The sequence below is a fragment of the Aptenodytes patagonicus genome, unplaced genomic scaffold, assembly GCF_965638725.1.
Source record: "Aptenodytes patagonicus unplaced genomic scaffold, bAptPat1.pri.cur scaffold_50, whole genome shotgun sequence".
In the NCBI taxonomy this organism is placed as follows: domain Eukaryota; kingdom Metazoa; phylum Chordata; class Aves; order Sphenisciformes; family Spheniscidae; genus Aptenodytes; species Aptenodytes patagonicus.
In genome coordinates this window covers 336,461-351,817 of record NW_027472005.1, presented here as the reverse complement: position 1 = coordinate 351,817, position 15,357 = coordinate 336,461, and positions in this window count along the sequence as shown.

The following is a 15,357-nucleotide window of genomic DNA, read 5'->3' as shown; positions in this document are numbered from 1 at the left end:
TAACTTTTCTTTAACACCTCTACAAAGAGCTATCAGGAAAAGGGATGAGATGACACAGACGGTTCTTCCTTCAAAATCCAGTCTCCCTGTCTCACTTGATTTACATGGGAAATGACCAAAGGAGCAGAAGTCCCCTTGTGTCTCTCCCCATGTACATCCAGAGAAAGAACTGCAAGCTAATGGCGTCCGTTTGCTCTTAGATTTTAAAAAGCCAACTCTGCTATTTTGTTCACAAAGCAGTCTGCTTCCTGAGTTTCGGAGCACAAAGTTCTTAAATAGGAAGCATTGCTACGAAGCTGAGTTAGGAGGTAAAGTTGCTGACCGCCTTATTACATACACAAATGCTTTCTGAGTCAGCTAACATTGTTTAAAACAAACTTCATGGTTTTACCTTCCACCGTTCATTGTATTGGTGGAAAATAGCAGACAGGAGGAGGGATGAAGGGAGCTGGGGAGGGGGCCCAGCCGCCCTGTGCAGCTCCAGGAGGGCCCAGAGGTGTAACAGGGCCGCCCCTGCACCACGGCCCTGGGTGAGGGGAGCGTGGCCCCTGCTGCACACGGCCCTGTGGGGGAGCCCCTGCTGCACACGGCCCTGTGGGGGAGCCCCTGCTGCACACGGCCCTGTGGGGGTGGGGCGGCCTCTGCTGCACGTGTCCCCGTGAGGAGAGTGTGGGGCCGGGCTGGGGACCAGTGGGTCTGTAGGGGAGAGGGAACCTGGGACCTGGGCAGGCCAGGGGGGACTGAGGGGGTCTGGGGGGGCTCTGGGCTGCCTGGGGGGAACTGAGGGTGTTGGGGGCCTGGGGGGAAATCAGGGGGTCAAAGGCAGCCTGGGGGGACTGAGGAGGTCAGGGGTGTCAGGGGGCCGACCGGGGCGGGGTGTGGGGAGTCTGGGGGGAACTAAGGGAATCAGAGGGTCTGGGAGTAGCTGAGGAGGATAAGGATGTCTGAGGGAGCTGATGGGGTCTGGGGTAGAACTGAGGGGTTCAGGGCTGTTTTGGGGTGACCCCCTGCTCTTCCCCTTCCAGACTTCTCCAGCTGCCTTGGCAAGACCAGGACAAGGGGCTGTCACTTGGGCTGAAGGCACCGGCCTCATGGGGAGTCGGGCACAGGGTGGGGGGCACCCCCTTTCCCCCACCCCCTGCCCATGGCGCTAGGCCTTCCTCGAGGCACTGCCCAGCCCCCTCCCCCTGCGGCCCCTCCCCAGCCGATGTGCAGTTGAAGAGGTCCTTGTGCTGCTGGACACCACCCACCTGGTGCTCTGCAGGACAATGCCAGGCTGCTGGTGGAGGTGGGTCCCACCAGCACCCGCTTCATTGGAGGAGAGTGGGGAGCGAATCCCTGGGAGGGTGAGGGGCACGGACAGCCCAGATCCCCTGGAGGGTAAGTTTCCCTCAGGGTTGGAAACATCCTTGCAGCTCTTCAGTCACTCTCAGACAGGCATGGCCCAGCAGCACCATCCCCTGGGGTTGCAGCCCTTTTACCCAGAGGGGCCATCGCCATCAGCCTCACTGCCCCCACCCCCCCCGGGGGCTCCTCCAGCCCCAGCCCACAGCTGCAGCCATGGCCCCTGACACCCACTGCGCAACCTGCTCCCCTGGACTCTCTGACAACCACTCACCAAGTACAAAGGACAACAAACACAGCCATGAGTGCAAAGGAGACAGCAAGTGTTTATTCGTTAATGTGTGTAAGTCCCAGGAGTGAGTCTGCTCTGGGGCTCGGTGCCTGTACGCTCACCCTTCCCCGGGACAACTCGGCAGTCATTAGTGGAGCAGCAGATACAGAGAATGAAAGTACAGCAATGGGGAGCAGGACAGAGGAACAGAAAGAGAAAAATAAAATTAGGGAGAAGGACTGAGGAGCAGAGAAAGGTACAGGGAAAAGGACAGTGAGATGGATAAATCAATAAAAAAGGGATAAGGAGCCCTGCAGAGACACGGCAGAAGAAAAACAGGGTCAGGGAGCAGGACAGATGGAAAGAGAGAGAAAACGATGAGCGGGGAGCAGAACAGATGGATCGAGAGAGAAACTGAATGAGAGGAATAAGGAAGGGGGGAGGGAGGGAGGGAGGGAGAGAAAAAGATAGGGAACAAGCCAGAAGGATTGAGGGGAAAAAAGAGGGAGACAGATCAAGACAAAGAGATGAAGAAAGAAAAAGCAGCACTGGGCTGCAGGATGAGAAGAAAGGCCAGGGAGCAGGACAGAGGGGAATAACGGGACAGAGAGCTGGGCAGGGGGATATAGGGAGAAACAATGGGACAGGCAGTGGTATGGAGATATACAGACAAAAAAGTTAGGGGCGGGATGGAGGACAGGGAGAATAAGAGAAAAGGGACAGGAAGCGGGGCAGAGATGGGGAAAGAAACATTAGAGACGGAGAGAGGAGGAGAGTGACAGGCTCTTTATTTTCTTTCTCCATCCTTTTATTTTCTTTCTCCAACAGGCTGCTGCTGTTCAGTGGCTTTCAGAAGTCTTCAAGCACAGCCGGGGCTGATGGTGGCAGTTCTGACGTCACTGATTGCTGAGCAGGTGACGGGGCAGGAGCAGGCACGTGGCTCCTGCAGCTCCTTGTGTCCTTACTAACTGCGGTGTTCACACCTTTTCAGAGAAGAGGCAGTTAGCTCCTAGTTTATAGTAGTGACTGTTTTGCAGATCTCTTGCTTCTCTTCCCTGTGTCCTGCTCTCAGCCCCTGCCTCCCCCTTTCCCTCTCCCCTTCCTTCTTCTCTCATCCTTTTCCCTCTGTCCCCCTCCCTCGCCCTGCCTGTATCCGTCCGTCCCTCTCTCCTTCCTCCTGCCCTCCTCTGCTTGCTCTGTCCCACTGCTCATCACCATGTTCCTGGCCGCCCCTTCCCCTCCATCCCCTTCTCCCTGTCCCTGTGCCCGTTCCTCACCAGGGGTTTCCTTTATCCACTCCCGCCCAGCTCCCCTTGGTTCCCGCCATCCCTCTGTCCTGCTCCTGTCCCTCTGCCCGTCTCCCGTCCCTCTCCGGGCACCCCACCGCCCGGCCCCACCCCTCTCTGCCGCTCTGTCCCTCTCCCCTCCTCCTCCTCCCTGCTCCACCAGGGCTCCAGGGCCTGGGCAGCCCCGGGGAGGCGGCCATGGGGCCTGCGGGGGGCGGGGCCCAGCCGGGGGACGGTGTCCCCGCAGGGTCAGACAGTAGGAAGGAGCGCCCCGCGGCATGCCGGGAGTTGTAGTCCTGGGGCATGGGGCTGCCAGGCGGCCATGTTGGTTCCCAGGGCATGCCGGGAGCTGTAGTGCTGGGGCACGGGCCTGCCAGGCGGCCATGTTGGTCTCGGGAGGCGCAGCCTCTGCTCCAGCCGCGGCCCGGATGAGGTGAGGGCCGGGGCCACCCGCAGTTGGTGGGGGAAGCTCCAAACCACCCGGTGCGATGGGGTCCCGGTCAGCTGGAGCCAGGCCCAGCTGGGGCAGTGACCCGAGAGCTGGGGAGGGGAAGGAGACACAGACAGAGCCCCCCAGGCACAGGCACTGGGCACCCCGACTCCCAGAGCCCCCCCCAGCACCCCAGCATTTTTAGTTACTACGATAATAGGAGCAGTGTGTTTTGCTGTTAAGTCTCACAGGGCTTTCACTACAACTGCCCTGTTCAGGGACTGGAAATATTCAGCTGCCTTGGAAAATCGCCAGCCAGGTTATTATTGTTCAAGCCTTGTTTCCCTTGCTAGAAAACACTTCCTTGTTAAATATGTCCTTGCATCGGCAAGATCGAGGCAGTCGGGATTGTCTCCTGTCAGGAGCAGCCTGAGGAATCCAGGCTGCTGCCGTTCAGTGGCAGAGCTGAACACTTCTCCCCGCAAGTGCTCGGACAGTGGTTTCGCAGGTACAGTCAGCCCGACTGAGAGCTAATTCCATAGAATTAGTCACATCAGATTGGCAAGTCCTCCAGGAAACCTGAAACAAGGAGCGTGGAGAGTAGGACCTCAAGGGTATTTCTTCCAAGCTAAGAACAAGAGCGAGCAAAACAGACTACCAGGCAGCAGTAAGACAAAGCAGTCTTTAAGAGAAGATGGACAATCTAATGTCTCACAGTCCTGGACAGGTTAAATCAAATTAAAAGGTGAAAACATAGTTCAGTGCCTATTTTAATGTATTTGACAATCACCGAAGAAGAGAGCACAAAAATTACCAGGATTTCTTTTTTTTATTCCAAACTTTTCAAGGGAGTTTTATGCAACAAAATACTAAACTGATGATTTTGGGCTACATACACAAGTACCTTGTATTAGTGATGCTATCAACACTGCTACATCTGTAATTTATACTATCGTTCTGAACAAGAAAATTACTTAGAAGCTAAAAAAAAAAAAGTTTTTGAAGACACTGAGGGTTTCTAAGTGACAGAAATACTTATTAGAAAAATAATCCCCAATGACCTAACAGCGTGACAATAAGTAGTTAAGGGTACCACAAGCCTGAAGCTGCCCAAATAATGTACCTAAATATCTGTTTAGGGGTGCTTATGAGAAGCAGGGCAAGATAGAGTCATAACTTCTGAAATCAAAATACAAAGAAATTACTGCTCAAAAACAACAGCCTTATTTGAATTAACACAGAGCTTAGCTGTACTATTCTTATTAGCCAGAAATGTGTTAATCAAACACCATCCTGTAAAGGAATTGTATCAAATGTGATACATTCATTAAATGTCACATTTGAGTGTAAAAGGGTTACATGTCTAACTCCTAGAAGCTTGAGGTACCGTTAGTATAAAAGGTATGTAACATTGCTCATAGGAAACTGAAGAAAGGAAGGACGCTTTGTGGGATTTTAGGAAAAGTAACAGGATGGATTTTTTTTCCCTATCAATTTTTAATTTTTCATGAAATTTCAGTTTCTTTAAAACATTTCAATGCAAATGTGGATTTTACCTTATTACCAAAACAAGTATGTCAATAGCACTTCTTAGTGAATGCACCCATGGCATTTAGCTAGCAACTGCATCTCTTGCCCATAAGCACAAAGCACCACAGAACAAGCAGGCCTCCAGCACACGCAGCTTGTCCTGCTGCTCCTGCCGCTGTTTGTCCAAGATGCTCAAGCACTGCAATAGCACCAGTGGTATTTTGTTTCGGGAATCTGCTACCCCTAGTCACCTGAAAACATGAGATCACAGTGTAGCGACCCACAGGCCAAGAGGAACTATACCATGCAACTATTTGCTTACGTACAGTCGAACTTGTTTCTTCCCTGCCATAAAACCAAGCAGTAAAAGAGCCTCCTACGACCTATGCTTCCATTATATTTATTAGACACCAAGCAGGAGGTTTTGTCAGTGTACTGTGGGAGTACACCATCCCAAAGGGTTACAAATAACGTATTTTTAAGGCCTGTCTTTTGCTTTTTCAATGGTTTGTGTTACTGTTTGCACTGACGTAATGTTTATGACTGCTTTTCTCATGTTTCTGTGTTGGTTAAGGTGTCTGTGCCTCAGCAGCAGTGTGGACTGTACCAGAGATGTATCCCAATCTTGCTGCTGTTGACTGACCCGCTTCTGAAGGTCTGAGTCTCTGCACTGTTGTGAAATATATAAGGATGCTGCTTGCATGTCTGAGCGCTCACTTGGTTATTTCAGGCCACTTCACTGGTGGGGTTCTCCCAGGAATAGCCAAACTTGGGATTTAGTTCCCAATATATCTTAAACTTTCCACAGTTCAACCAGCTGCCTTACGGACCTTAGTTTGTGGTGTCAATTGAAGCAGTTTGTTGGCAAGCGGCGCCTACTCGATATGCCGTACGAAAGGGCACTATTTTGCTTAGGAGGAGTGATGTGAATGAGGAAGCCGTGTGAAACCTCTCCGCTCCCCGAAGCAGGCACTGCAGGGCCACTCATGTCTGAACTCTGCCCACACGCCGTAACGGAGACTGTGGCTTTGCAGTTTCCTTGTCCTATCTAAGGGCACGTCCACATGGACGTGTCGACCCACCCCCGAGCTGGCATGGCACAAATCAGCTCTCCTTTGGGAGCCATTGGCCCGCGCCACCCCAGGAGCACTGTGCTGGAGTGGAGGAGCCCTCCCGAGAGGGGCTATTATGGCTCAGCCTCTGCAACACCAGTGCTGTAAGGCACTCACTCCCCAAGTGGGTGCAGAGAGGGAGGACAAGCCTTCTCGTTGCCTCTGAGGCCATGTGCTGGGGCCTGTTCACCTGGCGGTACAGGAACCACAAGCCGTGGGAGGTGTGAAGCCCAGTTCGTCACCACTTTGTGTGTAAAGGACAGGTTTTTGGTGCTCAGTAACTCAGAGGTGATTTTGTCGTTAGAACAACCATACCTTTCCTCTCCATTTCCGTTATCTTTAAAAGGTTAATGCTGTGGCCTTTGGTTGACAGAAGCACTAATTCGAGCTTGTTTCTTCTACTCAGCTGCTCCCCCCACACTCCCAGCTTGTGGGAAATTTATTATCTCCAGGACTCCTAACTTCTGCCAGGCTGAACCTGATCAAGGCATTAAAATAATTACCAGGGAGAGTGGAGACACAGATAGTGCTAGTGCATACATCTCATTTCCTGCCATAATAAAACGTCCTCAGCATCTCGTTTAGAATCATAGAATCATAGAATCATTGAGGTTGGAAAAGACCTCTAAGATCATCGAGTCCAACCATCGACCCAACACCACCATGCCCACTAAACCATGTCCCTAAACGCCTCATCTACTCGTCTTTTAAATACCTCCAGGGATGGGGACTCAACCACTTCCCTGGGTAGCCTGTTCCAATATTTCACCACTCTTTCAGTAAAGAAATTTTTCCCCACGTCCAATCTAAACCTCCCCTGGCGCAACTTGAGGCCATTTCCTCTCGTCCTATCGCTTGTTACTTGGGAGACGAGACCAACACCCCCCTCGCTACAAGTAGTTGTAGAGAGCGATGAGGTCTCCCCTCAGCCTCCTTTTCTCCAGGCTAAACAACCCCAGTTCTCTCAGCCACTCCTCATAAGACTTGTTCTCCAGACCCCTCACCAGCCTTGTTGCCCTTCTCTGGACACACTCCAGCACCTCGACGTCCTTCTTGTAGTGAGGGGCCCAAAACTGAACACAGTATTCGAGGCGCGGCCTCACCAGGGCCGAGTACAGGGGCACGATCACTTCCCTACTCCTGCTGGCCACACTCTTTCTGATACAGGCCAGGACGCCATTGGCCTTCTTGGCCACCTGGACACACTGACGGCTCATGTTCAGCCGGCTGTCAGCCAGCACCCCCAGGTCCTTTTCTGCCAGGCAGCTTTCCAGCCACTCTTCCCCAAGCCTGTAGCGCTGCATGGGGCTGTTGTGGCCGAAGTGCAGGACCCAGCACTTGGCCTTGTTGAATCTCATACAGTTGGCCTGGGCCCATCGATCCAGCCGGTCCAGGTCCGTCTGCAGAGCCTTCCTACCCTCGAGCAGATCAACACTCCCGCCCAACTTGGTGTCGTCTGCAAACTTACTGAGGGTACACTCGATCCCCTCATCCAGATCATTGATAAAGATATTGAACAAGACCGGCCCCAGTACTGAGCCCTGGGGAACACCGCTCGTGACCGGCCGCCAACTGGATGTAACTCCATTCACCACAACTCTCTGGGCCCGGCCGTCCAGCCAGTTTTTGACCCAGCGAAGAGTACACCTGTCTAAGCCGTGAGCTTAGACTTCCTGGCCTGGGCAACCTCATCAGCTCGAGTGGGAATCTCCCTCCTGCTCTGGAATTAGCCTCATCTCTGCTCCTAGTCCTTGCAGGTTGAATTCACTTTGCTTGACTGTCACTGTGAAGAGCTGGCAGTGGAGATGATGAAGGTGGAAGAAAAAATCCTCAGAGCAATTCCTGAAACATGTTTCAGGCAGAAAGCCAAACCTGCTCTTTCAGGTGACCTGTGGGCACTTGTCATCGGTTTGTCGGGGTGCCTGTTGCCCTGCACGTCCCCCTGAGCCAAATGTTTCTGCAAAGTCACTCTGTGTCTCTCTCTGTCCCCTTTTGGTCAGGGTTGGATGTGGGTGCAGTGGAGGTTCAGCGTCCTGACCGAGCAGACATGCACTTTGATATGACATAACTTGTCACAGAAGGTTCAGACATTTACTTTATTGTATTGTATTTTTTATTTTATATATGGTGCTTCCCCTTTTTATTCCGGCAAGCTATTAAAACATCTTCAAACTGTCTCATTTTCCATTTGAACGTCACATCTCTTCACAGTGCTGATATTATGCGTAACACCGGATCGGGTTGTACTCTCACATAGATTGTTAGTTAGTAGGTAGCCTAGATTAAAAAACCACTCTTCTGGCCACTGTCTCACACACACTGGGCTAGGCTGGGATTGGAGAGCCTGGGAGGCTCGCCGGGGTCCCAGCTTTCCCGCAGTGCTGACTGTTATGGCTGTTGCCTGTTCTTCCCTGCAATGCTGACTGCACCCACCTGGTGGGGCTGTCCTTGGGAAGGGTGCCGGAGCTGAGAAAGGCCCTGGGAGAAGCCGGTGGGGGGAGCAGCTCTTCTCCAGATATTTGCCAGAAACTCTCCAGAGCATCCCTTTTCCAGCCCGTGGGATGCTCTGTGTGACAAGGGAAGGTGCCCCTTGGTCCAATGGACGAGGCCCTGCAGGGCTCCCATCAGGGTCCTTTGACCTACCCATCCTCCAGTCGCCACTCCAGGGGCTGGGGGTCTCATCTACGTCCCCTGACATATCCCTTAGTCCCAGGCAAGGTCTCATGCCTCAGCGTGGGCTTGCAGGGCATGTTTCCTTCCCGCTGACATGACAAGGCCTGAATTCCAATTAAATGTCCCTGGGCAATCCGGAGCTAAGCAAGCCTTTTTCTATGGCTCACATTGCTTTGCAGTCCATGTGTGTGATTCACCTCCTGCATGGGAGATGAGGACACGAGCTGACCTAGTTTGGAAACTGGGCCCTCTCTCTCCAGGCAACTCCAGTCCCCTGCTTTTTCCTTTGGCTTCTCCAGCCTGATGATCTCCACTGGCATCTTCTACCTGTCCTATGGTCTCTAGTGTCTCCATCAGAGCTATTACTACAGTGACACAGCACCAAAATGCCCCAACAGTAAAACCACCAACATTCAGAGCACTGGCAAAGAAGAAGAAGGACAGGGGAAAAGACATGTTCTCTTCTGAAAGAAATCCCCTTTTTCCCTCCTATAACTACCAGTGGATGAATGAAAAAGGACAAAAAATTCCAAGTCAGTCACAATGCTTGGTTTCAACTCTGAGCTTGTAATTTTGTGGCTGTTCTGGAATGTCTTACAGTGAAAGAAGAGTTTAAAATTAAAACTGGCTTCCAACTCCCCTAGAAGTGATTTTTTTATTATTTTGACGCCATCAAACCTAGCATCATAGAATCATAGAAGGGAGGATCGGAAGGAATTCAGCAGCCCCCTGGTATTTGCCCACGCTGCCGCAAGGGGAGGCACTATGTTAATCAATGCCGGTCGAAATATGATCTCCGCGGTCGACCCTTGTCGCGAAACGGGAAGTCGAGCGCGAGGTGGGGGCGCGCACCGACACAAATGCCACCCCAAAATCCCCAACCCCAAAACCCCATGAGACCGCTGTCTCAGCAGGCCTGGATCACCTCAAGGCCAGAACCATCGGCAGTGCCGGAGTGGATGTCTCCACAGCCACCAATCTCTCTATAAACGATCAGACTGTGCACAGGGTGCCCCTCAATGTGAGAGGCCCCCTTGGCCAGGGGCTGAGTGCCCTATTGGTGGGGAGGTCCAGTGCTACTATGCAGGGTTTGTTTGTGTTACCTGGGGTTATCGACTCTGATTATACGGGACAGCTGCAAGCATTGCTATGGACCCCCTCTCCTCCAGTGTTTATTCCAGCTGGAAGTAGGATTGCACAGCTAGTTCCTTTTAAGAGTATGGTTCGTAATCGGGATCCTATTTCCCGGGGAGCTGGTGGATTTGGGTCCACAGGTGAACCAAATATTTTTTGGACTCAGCTTGTCCAAAGAACTCAGCCCACTTTGACCTGCACTCTAAAGAATAAAGGCAGCAAACCGGAACAACCGTTAGTGAAGGGAATGATAGATACAGGGGCAGACGTTACTATCATCAGTACTGCAAAGTGGCCTGGATCATGGGAAACCATCCCGGTCAACACGGGGCTAGTGGGAATCGGAGGCCTGTCGACGTCCAGGCAGAGTGCCAACTTAATACAGATTGTAAGCCCGGAAGGACAGGTTGCAACTATTCGATCTTTTGTGGTTCCTGCGCCGTTAAACCTGTGGGGGTGAGATGTCTTGAGCACTTGGGGACTAGTGATTGGCACTGCTGATTTGCATCAACATTTTTAGCGGGGGTCACTGGCGCTCGGCCCACCATTCGACTCACATGGCTCACCGATCAGCCAGTGTGGGTGGATCAGTGGCCCCTATCACAGGAAAAGGCCGACGCACTGCAAACGTTAGTGGACGAGCAAGTGAGTCAAGGACATCTGGTTCCCACCACCAGCGCCTGGAACACCCAAGTGTTCACTAGTCCCCAAGTGCTCAAGACATCTCACCCCCACAGGTTTAATGGCGCAGGAACCACAAAAGGTCGAATAGTTGCAACCTGTCCTTCCGGGCTTACAATCTGTATTAAGTTGGCACTCTGCCTGGACGTCGACAGGCCTCCGATTCCCACTAGCCCCGTGTTGACCGGGATGGTTTCCCATGATCCAGGCCACTTTGCAGTACTGATGATAGTAACGTCTGCCCCTGTATCTATCATTCCCTTCACTAACGGTTGTTCCGGTTTGCTGCCTTTATTCTTTAGAGTGCAGCCTCAGCCTCCTTTTCTCCAGGCTGAACAACCCCAGTTCCCTCAGCCGCTCCTCATAAGACTTGTTCTCCAGACCCCTCACCAGCCTCGTTGCCCTTCTCTGGACACGCTCCAGCACCTCGACGTCCTTCTTGTAGTGAGGGGCCCAAAACTGAACACAGTATTCGAGGTGCGGCCTCACCAGGGCCGAGTACAGGTGCACGATCACTTCCCTACTCCTACTGGCCACACTATTTCTGATACAGGCCAGGATGCCATTGGCCTTCTTGGCCACCTGGGCACACTGCCGGCTCATGTTCAGCCGGCTGTCAACCAACACCCCCAGGTCCTTCTCTGCTGGGCAGCTTTCCAGCCACTCTTCCCCAAGCCTGTAGCGCTGCATGGGGCTGTTGTGGCCGAAGTGCAGGACCCGGCACTTGGCCTTGTTGAACCTCATACAGTTGGCCTCGGCCCATCGATCCAGCCTGTCCAGGTCCCTCTGCAGAGCCTTCCTACCCTCGAGCAGATCAACACTCCCACCCAGCTTGGTGTCGTCTGCAAACTTACTGAGGGTGCACTCAGTCCCCTCATCCAGATCATCAATAAAGATATTAAACAAGACCGGCCCCAGTACTGAGCCCTGGGGAACACCGCTCGTGACCGGCCGCCAACTGGATGTAACTCCATTCACCACAACTCTCTGGGCCCGGCCGTCCAGCCAGTTTTTGACCCAGCGCAGAGTCCACCTGTCTAAGCCGTGAGCCGCCAGCTTCTCGAGGAGAATGCTGTGGGAGACGGTGTCAAAGGCCTTGCTGAAGTCCAGGCAGACCACATCCACAGCCTTTCCCTCATCCACTAGGCGGGTCACCTGGTCATAGAAGGAGATCAGGTTGGTCAAGCAGGACCTGCCTTTCATGAATCCGTGCTGGCTAGTCCGGATCCCCTGGTTGTCCCGCTCATGCCTTGTGAGCGCCCTCAAGATGAACCGCTCCAGAATCTTCCCCGGCACCGAGGTCAGGCTGACAGGCCTGTAGTTCTCCGGATCCTCCTTCCGGCCCTTCTTGTGGATGGGCGTCACATTGGCAAGCCTCCAGTTGTCCGGGACCTCCCCCGTTAACCAGGACTGCTGATAAATGATGGAGAGCGGCTTGGCGAGCACCTCCGCCAGCTCCCTCAGCACTCTCGGGTGGATCCCATCCGGCCCCATAGACTTGTGAGCGTCCAGGTGGCATAGCAGGTCATTGACTGCTTCCTCCTGGATTACGGGGGGTTCATCCTGCTTGCCGTCCCCGTCTTCCAGCTCGGGGGGCCGAGTACCCTGAGGATAACTGGTCTGCCTGTTAAAGACTGAGGCAAAGAAGGCATTGAGTACCTCAGCCTTTTCCTCATCCTCAGTGACAATGTTCCCCCTTGCATCCAATAAAGGATGGAGATTCTCCTTGGCTCTCTTCTTGTCATTAATATATTTGTAAAAACTTTTTTTGTTGTCTCTAACGACAGCGGCCAGATTGCGTTCTAGCTGGGCTTTTGCCTTTCTCATTTCTTCTCTGCACGACCTAACAAGATCCCTGTACTCTTCTTGAGTCGCCTGCCCCTTCTTCCACAAGCGGTAAACTCTCCTTTTTTTCCTGAGTCCCAGCAAGAGCTCCCCGTTCAGCCAGGCCGGTCGTCTTCCCCGCCCATTCTTCTTACGGCGTACAGGGACAGCCTGCTCCTGCACCTTTAAGACTTCCTTCTTGAAGATCGTCCAGCCTTCCTGGACCCCTTTGCCCTTCAGGACCGTCTCCCACGGGACTCTCTCAACCAGCGTCCTGAACAGGCCAAAGTCCGCCCTCCGGAAGTCCATGGTTGTGGTTTTGCTGCCCCCCCTCCTTACTTCACCAAGAATCGAGAATTCTGCCATTTCATGGTAGCTAAGCCCAAGACGGCCTCCGACCACCACATCTCCCACCAGTCCTTCTCTGTTTGTAAACAGCAGGTCGAGCAAGGCACCTCCCCTAGTAGGCTCACTTACCAGCTGTGTCAGGAAGTTGTCTTCCACACACTCCAGGAACCTCCTAGACTGCTTCCTCTCTGCCGTGTTGTATTTCCAGCAGACGTCCGGGAAGTTGAAGTCCCCCACGAGAACAAGGGCTAGCAATTGAGAGACTTCTGCCAGCCGCTTATAGAACACTTCATCCGCCCCTTCATCCTGGTTGGGTGGTCTATAACAGACTCCCAGCAGGATATCTGCCTCGTTGGCCTTCCCCCTCATCCTTACCCATAGACACTCAACCGTACCATCATCACAATCGTTGAGCTCTATACAATCAAAACACTCCCTAACATACAGGGCCACCCCACCGCCTCTCCTTCCTCGCCTGTCCCTTCTGAAGAGTCTGTAGCCATCCATTGCAGCACTCCAGTCATGAGAGTCACCCCACCATGTTTCTGTGAGGGCGACTAAGTCATATCTCTCCCGCTGCACAATGGCTTCCAGCTCCTCCTGCTTGCCGCCCATGCTGCGTGCATTGGTGTATATGCACTTGAGCTGGGCTATCGATTTCGCCCCCGGCATCGGCACGCCACCCCTCGGCTCATCTCTAGTGAGCCTGGCTTTATCCCCTTCCCCCTTCGAACCTAGTTTAAAGCCCTCTCAATGAGCCCTGCCAATTCATGAGCCATGATCCTTTTTCCCTTGTGAGACAGCTGGACTCCGTCTGTCACCAGCAGGCCCGGTGCCATGTAAACCTCCCCATGATCAAAAAAGCCAAAATTCCTCCGATGGCACCAGCCCCTGAGCCACGCGTTGATCAGGTGTGTTTTCCTGCTCCTTTCGGTATCCTTCCCTGCCACTGTAGGGATTGAGGAAAACACTACCTGTGCTCCCGACCCTTCAACCAGTCGCCCCAGTGCCCTGAAGTCCCTTTTGATCGCTGCAGGACTTCTCTCTGCAACCTCATCACTGCCAGCCTGTATAACCAGCAGCGGGTAGTAATCAGAAGGCCGTACCAAACCAGGGAGCTTCCTAGTGATGTCTCTGACCCGGGCCCCAGGGAGGCAGCAGACTTCCCTGTGGGACGGGTCCGGTCGGCATATCGGGCCCTCTGTTCCCCTCAGAAGGGAATCGCCTATGACAATTACCCTCCTTTTTTTCTTAGCAGCGGCAGTCGTAATGCGTGGGGCTGAGTGCCTCACCCTAGGCGACCCCCCGGATGGACCTTCGTCTACATCCTCGCTTGCCTCGCCCTCAAGTTCCAGGGCCCCATATCTGTTGTGTAAAGGCAACCGGGAAGGTGAGGGAGGCCGGGCGGGGGCTCGCTTGGCACGCCGAGCAGGGACCCGTTTCCATGGGGAAACCTACCATGTTGTAGGAAGTCCTCAGCTGGTGGAAATATACGCAGTAATTCAGGTCTTTCGCCAATGGGAGATGCCATTAAATTTGGTTACTGATTCTCAGTACGTCGCCAACGTTGTCAGGCGCTTGGAAAAGGCTTGGCTCAAAGAAGTTGATAACGAACCAGTGTTTTTAATGTTCAAACAGGTATGGGACTTGTTGAATCGCCACGTAAACCCGTATTACGTGCTCCACGTGAGGAGTCATACCTCTCTCCCAGGGTTTATATCAGAAGGGAATGAGCGAGCTGATCGTCTCGCTGCCCCCGTATGGACAATCCCTGTACCAGACGTTTCTACACAAGCCCGATTGTCGCACGAGTTTTTCCATCAATCTGCCCGAATGCTGCGTCGACAATTTGGGTTGACTTGGGACACGGCACGAAGTATCGTACAAATATGTCCTGACTGTCAGCAATTAGTTCCCATACCCCAAACAGGGGTAAATCCCCGAGGAGAAAAGGCCCTACAGATTTGGCAATCCGATGTTACTCATATCGGAGAATTTGGCAAACAAAAATATGTGCATGTTTCCATCGATACATTCTCCGGAGCTCTATGGGCGACCGCAGAGACCGGAGAAAAAAGCAAAGATATTTTACGACACTGGAAAGGGGCCTTTGCTGCTCTAGGGGTTCCACACCAGATCAAAACGGACAATGGGCCCGGGTATTTGCGGTAATAAGCGCAAAAACGCAGGCCTTTTTGGCACAGTGGGGCATTCGACATATCACTGGTATCCCTTATTCCCCTCAGAGCCAGGGTATCGTTGAGCGGGCTCATCTCACTCTCAAGCAGCTACTACAAAAACAAAAAGGGGGAATGCTAGGGGAATCACCGCAAGCCTGCCTCCATAAAGCAATATATGTGTTAAATCATCTTACAATAAGGGAAGACAGGACAGCAGTTGGCAGCCCTAACACAGTAATAGCGAGACACTTTACATCTTGTAACTCGGCTTCTCCAGCAGGAGAAAGGGCTCGGGTGTGGGTCAAGTCATTGGAAAATAGCCAATGGGAAGGCCCTTATGATCTTATAACATGGGGGAGAGGATATGCTTGTGTTTCCACAGATCGTGGACCCCAGTGGATACCTGCCCGCTGCGTTCGACCGTATCTGGACAAGGAGCCCAAGGAGCCCACAGATGCATCAACGGTTTGAAGTAGATTACTGGGACTTACACAAAGTACCTCATTCGATATTTGGGGAACTACCTCGTGGGCCAGGCCGTGCC